General features: G+C 33.8%; 1 long non-coding RNA gene across 1 annotated transcript; it reads left to right on the top strand.

Moving 5' to 3' along the window:
• The first annotated feature begins 9,900 nt into the window (after positions 1-9,900).
• LOC147496541 (uncharacterized) lies at positions 9,901-10,665 on the top strand. The gene is made up of 2 exons (XR_015196601.1): positions 9,901-10,104; positions 10,359-10,665. It is a non-coding gene; the product is annotated as an uncharacterized LOC147496541 (long non-coding RNA).
• Positions 10,666-11,002: the final 337 nt, after the last annotated feature.

An 11,002-nucleotide genomic window follows, 5' to 3' on the forward strand; every position in this document is an offset into this window, starting at 1 on the left:
CAAACTTAAAAAAGAGTTTTCCAATTTTGTTTGGGGGTGGCGTATTTTGGTATTTCATTTCAATCTTTTTGCCACCCTTTGCATGTCATGTTTACTCCAGTAGAGTTTGTGTTACTAGTACGTAACAGTTTAATTGGGCTTCATGTTATCATATCATCTTTACAATATTTCTGTTATAGGTACTGCCAATTATTGCCATGTTTCTATGGTAAATTCTTTCCTTATCTCTTTACACTTTGAGGACAAAGCGTTCGATTGTTTGGGGGTGGGATAGAAACATTTGCAAATATTAGGCACTTTTAGAATGTAAATTACGCACTTTTCTTTATAACAAATTAAAAATCATAAATATTATTTATACTATGCACTTAGTGATAATAGTATTGTTCCCTTCTCCATGATGATATTAGTCTAGAAATCTCATGTAGTACTTGAATTAGGATTTAATTTTTGAAACATAGATTAATACGTAGGTAATAGTCATTGCATATTTTCACGAACATCTTGCATGAACATCTTTGATTGTACTTGGCAATATTTTTCTGATACCTAGGTTAGAGTACTTAATACATATCTTGTGAGCATCTAGCCTAAAAGTCTCATAAGAGTGAAATATCTGAGTGATGATACAAGGGAGAAGTCAAATATGAGTAGAGAAATCACACATCCACTTGCTTGATCACCACACCATATCCTAAGCGAGAATTTAGGCCCTCTTTGGATCGATATAGCCAAAAATTCACACCTATATGAAATTTATTACCCGCTAGTTGCCCCCACTGAGCCTTTCATTAGCCTTTTCACAAACCACAAATCCTTTACCCAATAAAACAAAAATAAAAAAATAAAATCAGCCTACCTATCTGGACAAGTATGAGAAATAGGATGAGTGAAGAAAAGAGAAGAGAAAAACTTGTGTAAACAAAAATTAGTTAGTTGCTTCAGAAAAGAAAAAGAAAAGAAGTTTCCATCCAAAGAAAATAAAATAAAAATAAAAATAAAATAAAAACTCCAAAAATAGAATAAAAGGAGTAAAAAAGCCAAAATAAAAAGGCTAAGGATGGAAACAAAGTGTAGAAGCAAAAGAACAAGGTTTTCTCAAGTTACATAATATGAAGACCCTATTTTCTCAGACTTGTCTTTTTGAATATCCATTTCCTTCTTTAACCAATACCTACGCCCCGTATCACCTAATAAAGACCTCTAGCTCAATTAGGAATAGGTTAGTGTGATAGTAAGTGGTAGATGTGTTTGATCAACCTCGGCTTCCTTGGATTGTCATTGAGATTGTGAGGAAATGTGTGTCCACTGCACACTAGAGTTAGCAAACTTAAGTGGAAAAATCAGAGTGTTATGTGTTTTGACACATTCCTTGTGAGAACCTACTTAGGCACGCTACCCAAAAGTTTCAGAAACGGACCTGCCATTGCATTTCATATCATAGTTCGTTGTATAATTGTTTATCTTAAGATGATTTGATTATTATTCATATATTAGCTTAGGTTTCGACTTGATTATTCTGTATTCATTGCTAGTGAGATGTATAGATATTTAAGAACAAATAAGGAAACAACAGTTTTATTTCTTAGTCGTTGTAGTATAGATGAAGTTTGTGAGTACCTTCACTGGAAAACTCTCACGAGGCGATAACTCATCCACTAGAGAATTCCTAGTGCTTTAAGGCCTTGTCGGCAAAACGAGATTAGTTAGAACTCCATTTTTTGTCACTTATTCTAATTTCTCATATTTGCTTGAGGACAAGCAAAATACTGTTTGGGGGTGGTTTGATAAGAGCCCAAAACTGTAGTTTTAACCTCTTTAACAATATCACTTTTGACCAATTATGTGATTAATAAGTAAGAGTTAGTACTGTTATCGTGTTCTTATGTATTTCAGGCATTAGAGTCAAATATGTGCAGAAATGCACCCATTTTGCGAGATAAAGGAGCAAGGGTTGGTTGCTAAGAAGTTATATGATAAAAGGCCAAGATTCAAGGAGAAAAAGCTTTTTTAAAGCCCGGTCAAAGCTGAAAAGTCAAAGTCAATGCGGCTAGAAACAACACACAAAAGTTAGTAGAACTTTCGAAGGCCGTATCTTTGGACTCAGGCCTCGGAATTGGGCCTACCTTATGTCAGAACGACTGGCTTGGAAAGAGCTTTCCAATGGTCCCAGCCTTGACCCAATCAGAGGAGCAAAAGTGGACGAAAAGGCTGTTGAAGTCAAATCTAGTTGAAAAGCCCTTTGTGGACTGAAGTACTGAGGTTTTGGGCTCGATTTTCCGGCCCAAAATAGGCTCCTCAGCCCATGCATGATTTTGTGGATCTGGTCTCCTCCATTTAACAAACAAAGACTTAGCTCTTAAGGATAGCTAGAGCTAGATCAGAAAATTAGTTTTATATTTAGTTTTTAGTTAGTCAATAATCCAATAGTTAGTTTTTACTTAGTCTAGATCAAATAGTTAGTTTTAATTCTTAAATTAGTTTATATAGATTAATCTAGTTAGTTGTCAATTATATTAGTTGTTAGAACAAGTTTTGAATCTTAGAATAAAATACTTAGTTTATATTTCAATCTTCAAATTCGAATTCAAGTTATTTTAATCAAGTTTAGTTTAATTTAATTATGTCTTATTATTATTGTTTATTGTTAATGAACCCAATGAAACTAGGCTAAAAACTCCATTAAAGGAGTTTTATGAAGTCTATGTGAGGGTTATGATTGTTCTTCTTTAGTTTTCTTATTGTCTTATGTGCTTCAAGTTCAAGTTTTATAGTTGTCTAGAGATAGAGATTATAAAAATTGAACTAGAGAAAGGAAACTCCACAAAGAGATGTGTGAAGGAGAATTTCTCTTATGCTAATCATATCTTAGTACAGAGATTGCTAAGATTGGTTAGGGATCAATAATAAATTGTGGCTTTTGTTGTTTTACCTTATGTAGATTAATAAAGGTTAAGATTAAAACATGAGAAACTAGTTAGAATAATCATAGCTTCACATAGATGGATTAATCCTTCCTCTATGTTCTTCCAATTCATTAAATTCACTTTTTAATTGCTTAGTTTAAATTAGTTTAATTTATAATTAGTTTATTGCATTGTTAGTTTAAATAATTTATAATTAGTTTTAGTTTAAATAAATAACAACACTACTCTCATTGTTCTCACTATTGTTTCCTTGTGTTTGATTAATTGAATTTGTTTAGTCTTGATAGATTAAGAGTGGAACAAATCCTGACTCTCTATATTGTATAATGAATTGAGAGTAGGAATATTAATTTAAGTACTTATTTAGTTAATTGATTATTTGTGTTTGCACATAGATAGTTAGTTAACGTAAATTTGCTATTATCAGCACCTATATATATATATATATATATATATATATATATATATATATATATATATATATATATATATATATATATATATATATATGTTTAATATGCACTTGTTTTCTAGTAAAAAATTCAAAAATTCAAAAATATAAATAAAAAGTTTATGATATACAATTAGGAATAACGGTATGATTTCTTTTTCTGTGATGATAGTAGTCTAAAAGTTTCATGTTAGCTTTTAAATTAGAATAGTTTTTAGAAATTTAGGTTAATATGTAGGTAATAATCATTACATCTTTCCATAAATATAATGCATGAGCATCTATGTTTGTATTGGCAGTAAGTTTATGAAATCTAGGCTAGAGTACTTATTCTACAAATCATGTGAGAATATAGCCTAAAGCCTTATATGAGTGAAATATTTGAGAAATGACATAAGAGAGAAGTAAATTTTGAATTGAGAAATCACACGTCCACTTGTTTGATCACTATACCATATCCTAAGCGAGAATTTAAGTCTTTTTTAGATCGATATAGCTAGAAATTCAAACCTATATAAAATTATTTCTCGCTAGTAGCCCCTTTGAGCCTTTCCTTAGCGTTTTCATAAACTGCAAATCTTTTACCCTTTTACAAAAACAAAATAAAAATAAAAATCAATTTATCCATTTTTGAATGAGTCTGAGAATAGAGATGAAATGAAGAAAAGAAAAGAGAAAGACCTGTAGAAAACCAAGAATTTGTTAGTTGCTGTAATTAAGAAAAGAAAGTTTCCATCTAAAGAAAAGAATAAATAAATAAATAAAAGAAAAAAGTTAGAACTCCAAAAATTGAATCAAGGGAGTCAAAAACCAAAAGAAAAAGAAAAAAATGGCTAAGGATGCATGGAAACAAAGTATAAAAGCAAAGTAAAACAAGGTTTTCTCTAGTTACATATTTTGAAGACTCTATTATCTCAGACTTGTCCTTTCTGAATATCCATTTCCTTCATTCTTAAATTATCACCTAATCCCCTCAACACCTAATAAATACCTCTAGCTCAATTAGGAATAAGTTAGTATGATAGTAAGTGGTAGATGTGTTTGATCGACTTCGACTTCCTTGTATGTCATTTAAATTGTAAGGTAAAGTGTGTCCACTGCACACTGGAGTGAGCGAAACATTAGTGGAAAAATCAGAGTGTTTTTGTCTTGACATATATGTGAGGACCTACTTAAGGACGTTATTCCAAAGTTTCAGAAACATACTTGTTATTGCATTTCATAGCATAGTTCATATATATATATATATATATAGCATATATATATATATATATATAGCATAGTTCATATATAGCATTTCATATATATATATATATATATATATATATATATATATATATATATATATATACCGTAGATGATTGATTATTATGCACATATTAGCTTAGGTTTCGAATTAATTATTCTGTATTTATAGCTAGTGAGATGTATAGATATCTGAAAATAAATAAGAAAATAGTAAATTTTATTTCTTAGTCGTTGTAGTATAGATGAAGTTTGTGAGTACCTTCTCTGGAAAACTCTCACGAGGCTATAACTCGTCCACTAGGGAATTCCTAGAGGTTTAAGCCTTATTGCAAATGGTAAATGGAATCGCACTCAACGAAACGAGATTAGTTAGATCGAACTCTATTTTTGGTCACTTATTTTAATTTCTCATATTTGCTTGAGGACAAACAAAATGCTGTTTGGGGGTGGTTTGATATGAGCCCCAAACTGTAGTTTTAACCCCTTAATAATATTACATTTAAACCAATTATGTGTATAATAAATAAGAGTTAGTATTGTTTACGTGCTTTTTTGTATTTCAGGTATTGGAGTTAAATATGTGAAGAAATATGTCACTTTTGCGAGATAAAAAAGCAAGGGTTGGTTGCTAAGAAGTTCTATGATTAAAGGCAAAGATTCAAGGAGAAAAAACCTTTTTAAAGCCCAGTCAAAACTGAAAATTAAAAGTTAACGCGGCAGAAATATAGTAGAAAAGTCAATAGAACCTCCGCAGATCGTATCTTTGGACTCAAACCTCGGAATTGGGCCTACTATATGTCAAAACGACCGGTTCAGAAAGATCTTTCTAATGGTCTAAGCTTTGACCCAATGATAAGAGCATAAGTAGACGAAAAGGCTATTGCAGTAATTTCCAGCAGAAAATCCCTTTTTGGACATATGTAGTTAGGTTTTGGGCTTGATTTCATGGCCTAAAATATGGCTCCAAATCCCATGCACGAAATTATAGACCTAGCCCTCTCCTATATAAAGAGGACTAAGGCATAACTCTTAGGTATTTAGACTTAGACTTAGATATAGCTCCTAGTTTTTACTTAGTTATTAATTCATAGACTTAGTTAATTATTCAGTACTTAGTTTTTAATATATTTTTTAATTCTTAGACTCTCTTCCATTAGATTAATAAAGCCAAATTATTGTTCTTCATTATGTCTTCTTCTTATTTCTCTATTAATGATAGTCTGATGAATCTGAGCTAAACCTCCAATAGAGGGGTTTGATGAAGCTTTGATGAAGACTTGATGTGTTAGTTAGAATTATTGCTTATTTAAGAGTTTCACTCTAGTAGGTTAGTTTATTCACCATGAGAAAGGGTTAAACTTCCTCACATGCTAATTATTAGTTGGTAGAGATTGCCATGAATAATTAGGGATCAATACTTAATCTTTATTGGTTAGGACTGCAATAATCTACTCTAGCATATTAGGAATTTATCTAAGTGAAAACAAATTCCCCTAATTACTTCTCCATATTCACATCTTAATAATAAATTGCTTTAGTATAAACTAGATCATTAAACCTTCGAAATTAGTTAAATTTTATTATATTAGTATAATTACAATCCATTACTCTCATTAATTTTGTTAGAATTGATTAAACTAGTGAAACTTACGTCTAAAACAACTAGGAGTGGAACCAATTCTCTACTCCACATATTGCACGATAAACGAGAGTAGAATTTTGATCATAAAGTAAATTCAAGCTTTTACTTATTCTTAGCATAATTAGTTAAGAGTAGGTAAAACGATTGTTTTTACATTTATTAGCAATCGAATCCATGGTAGATTGTCAGAATTAAAGGCGAGTGTAGTTGCTTTAGAATCAGTTTCCACCCAAAGATGTCTCCAACCCTTGGTCACTCACATTCAACACCTTCAATCACAACAAGACATTCTACTCTATAGTTTGAACCGATGCCAACATTTGTCCATAAACTATATATACTTTTATTGTTTTTATTCATTTACTTAATTAATTAGTTACAATAATCATTCTCATTAATACAGGTACATGGGTACTAATGCAAACAAGCGGTTGGGTCTCTATGCGAGCATGAAAGCTAGCCTCTCCCACCTCCCTTCTTCAAACTGCCACGACCTCCACCACCATAGTTGCGAGCACCAAATGGACCATAAACCATTCAATTTTCAAAGAAGTACGTAGGTCCCAAGAATGGTGATATACTAACATGTCCATTGTGGTTTATGAGATTTCTGTCATTAACACGTAATTCCTAACAATCACATTATTGGACTGAGGAACTAGCCACCTTATTACACATTATTGGGCTACAAAACAAACTAAGAAGGGCACCTCGGATTATGGAATGCTACTGTTCTTCTTCTTTGCAATGCTTTATAAAGGTCAACACATATAGACCATATGTGTTGAACTTTACAAAGCTCGAGATGGTTGCGCTAGGGAAAACCCAGGTGATGCTGGTTAGGGAATGATTATATTCTTCTATTAGATATAGGTCAAGTGATAGGAACACTCATTAGTGGCCTTGGAATCACAACCAATTATGTTCTAGAAACAGTTGCAGTTGTTGAAGGGGTCAAAAAGGCTATTGAGTTGGGATGGGATCAAATAGTTGTAGAATAATCTTACTCGAAAGCTGCAATTATATTCAAACCTTCCAAGCTAGCGAGGTACACTGGCGATGCAAAGTGGATTGGAATGGAATAAAAAACAAAGCAAATATCATTCTCACTAGTACATGGAGAGAAGTAAATTTCGGTGCAAACAAATATGCAAAAAAAAAGGAGAAAGTCTAGCTAATGGAGAGCAACAATGGTGGCCTTATAGACCAAACTTTCTCCAAGAGAACCAACACTTGACTTACTATAGATTTCTTGCTTAATTCTTTATAATGTTGGAGGGGCTACAAGAGTCACTCATTTGATGTAACTATAACTTTTTCTTTTTGCTATATATACACAATTACATTTTAGCAAAAGAAAGCACCGAGGAATACTAAAAGAATATTCGTACTGCTATTATTGGCCTAATTGTCCACCAAAATGTCAATTCTGTTGACTCCGGGGAAGACTCTAAACGTCTAATATGGTCGGTGTTAGCTAGAGCTAGTGGTGGCAATGGGTCGTGTCGGGTCGTGCTCGTGCAGAGTTGAAATCGGATCACGGGTTGAGGGGGCAAACCCAAACCTAACCCATTTGATAAACATGTCAAGATTGTTCAACCCGAACCCAACCCACCAAATTAACGAGTTACCCGACCTGTGACCCGTTAAGCTAACATGTCAAACTCGGATCCGGTTAACAAATAACCCGTTAGTAAATTTTAGTTTTTGCAAACACAAATTGATAAACAATAATGGATTAACACTGAATTTATTAAAAAGGTCTAAATTTATTAAAAAGACATGCTTTATTGTTAGGCAACATAATACTACTATTGATCATTTTCTTTTGTTATAGGTAGGTGGGATGATGATACCTAAAAAAATTAGGAAACATATCTCTAAACAAGTCATACTAGTCACGGGTTGATGACCCGACCCATTAGACCATTGAACTAATCAGGTTTACTCACAGGTTACTAGAGTCATATGTGACACTAACCCAACCTATTTATTTGACAGGTTCGGCGGGCGAACCCTTAAATGACCCAACAATCTTTTTTCCCAACCCGAACCTGCTAATTTTGTGTCGGGTTCGCGAGTCGTATACAAAACTGCCACCTCTAGCTAGAGCCAATAATGCTCTTTTTGCAAATTTCCATACTAGGGCTCTCCTCATTAAAGCAGCTCAGAGTCAAAATACTCCATACTTATATGAACTGAACTGCCGATGTGAGATTATAATCTCAACAAGTGGTGTTCAGGAATTGTAGAGGCGTATCCTTTTTGATGCGTTGCGACAAGGTCTTACTACGAACTTCATTGCAAGTGCGGTTATGCCCTTTTGATTCTTGGAGAGTGTGGAGCAATGTTTTGAAAACTGATCGAACCAGTGATCGAATTGATTTTTTGTTGAAATAGTTCAACCATGGTTCGACTCGGTTGGACCGATTGATACTTATTTAGCAAATTTTTTAATAATTACAATAATAAAATGAATAAATACATGTTTCAATTCAATATTAATTGATATTATAAATCAAAATGAATTTTTTGTACAAAAAACACATAATAAGCATGTTGGTTCGGAGCATTCAACTTCCCACGTTAACAATTTTTCAAAAAAAAAAATTATAATAAGAGTGGTCCGGTTGTTTTTGGTTTAGAACTGAACTAGTTCGCCGGTTCAACCACTGTTTAGCTTAGAGTGAGGGTCCAACTTAAAACTCTAGTTTTCATCAACCCAAACTGAAAATTTACCGGTTCTGATCGGACAACCGGTCCGGTTTTCTAAACACCGGTGTGGAGACTCTAAAGCAGCAATGATCGTAGAGAGTGTACCTTGGCAGTTGAACAGCAGATGGGATCGGATAAGAGCGAGATGTTAAGGAGAGAGCTTCAATTATTCTTGATCTCTCACACTTGGCTTGCAGCTGATGTCTGCAAATCATGGCTCTACATTTTATGTAGTCTTTATTGGAACTGTATGATGGAAATATCCCATAATTAATAAATGGCGCTATGGGAGGTGCTGAACACTTTAGGTGTGTCATGTGTGTGAGCTCTAGACTCTACTCCAGTGCAACCCTAACCTATTTGGGATGATGTCACTTAGAGTCCTTGGTACACCAGACACTTAAGGAGAGCAGCAGGAACAAGGCCTCTTCATTTAAGCTGCTTTACTTATTTATTTTATTTAGTTCTTTTTGCTGAATTCATCCGTCATTGAGTTGTTAAGGAAGTTCAAGATCACACAGGAAAGAAAATAGAGAATGAGGTAATTAGTTTGTGTGTATATAGTGGTTCTTACTTCTTAACAGTGTAATCCAGGATGGTATTTGGACAGAAAAGAATGGACTACAAAAGCTAAATAACAGTGATAATCGAAAATGGTAGTTGGAGAGAGAAGAATAATGTACTACAAAAGCTTACTGTGGGAAGTGGCATAGGAGAAATTTGGGTCCTGTACCTGGAACTCTTAACTTCAACTACCATGTTTAGAATCATTTTGTCTTGACATTTCAGATTTCAAGTTTCAACACACGCTAAAATACCAGGGTGTGGAGATTTTTCTTCTTTGGACTGTTCTGCGTTATTTACCTTCCAAGCCACAACTTCCACAAAAGCCAACATAATTCAACACGTCCACTTTTAGTCGAAGTCAAGAAATCAATGACCCGAGCTATATCATCTGTGAGTAACATTAAGAAATCGTGAGCTAAACTGTACAAGTATTAGAGACTCATTCGTCGTGGCCAGTATAGAATTCCTGGTACTCGAAATGAAGATAAAAGTTTTATTTTGTTTCCTTGTCATCATTGCAATATTAGTACTCTCAGGGACCATGGGTGTCTCAGGTAAGAGCATATCAAATTACTTCTAAGTAGTTATCTTAGCATAGAGCACACCCTTAATTCCTTTTCTGTACCTAAAATCAAAGGCGGCATACATTTTTTTTACGCTCTGGCTCTTCAGAAATGCTAAAACATTACCTAATAACTACAATTATCAGTCATGTCAGATTGTCAGTCATATGTATATTTATACAATATAGTTTTGTTAATCCTTGCTCATTTATTCAGATATGAAAGAATCCTTCTCGTTGATACAGGTACACGAGTACTGATGCATACAAGCGGTCGGGTCTCTGGGCGAAGGCCTCCACCGCCAAGTATCAGACAGCCACCTGCACGACCGTCAAATCGTCCACCACCACCATTGCGAGCACCACAGGGACCCAGGCCATGAATGAAAAGTTGGACTTAGTCTTGGATGCTGATAATGTTGATTTATAATGTATACATGATTGACTGGTGTAATAGTGATGATCACTTCCAGAAGTTTTCAAAGCAAAAGCTGGGTTCTGTATCTTTTTTTATTGTTCTTTTATGGCATTGATTGGATTTTATTTTAATGTACTCCTGCGGCTTTAGAGATTTTAGAAACATTTATGCACATTTGAAGACTCAAGAAGCAATCACCAAATGGCAGGTCCAGTTTTGTTTAAACCCATTATTTTCATCAGAGATTCAAAATATTTGTGAATGTTAGCATTCCACCCTGCAGGCACCCAGCTCAATAACATAAACTTTAAGAAGCTAAGAGCGGGAAAAGAAATTTTTTTATCTTGAGGTAGGTCATTGATTCATTAGACCTACCTCCAGAAACAGAAATTGTAGATGCAAATAGTTATACACACCCAAGGAATCGGGATCCCAGGCCCACTTCGCTAAGCTCATTCTCCTGGCTCACTAA

The sequence above is a fragment of the Coptis chinensis genome, chromosome 5, assembly GCF_015680905.1.
Source record: "Coptis chinensis isolate HL-2020 chromosome 5, ASM1568090v1, whole genome shotgun sequence".
Lineage (NCBI taxonomy): Eukaryota > Viridiplantae > Streptophyta > Magnoliopsida > Ranunculales > Ranunculaceae > Coptis > Coptis chinensis.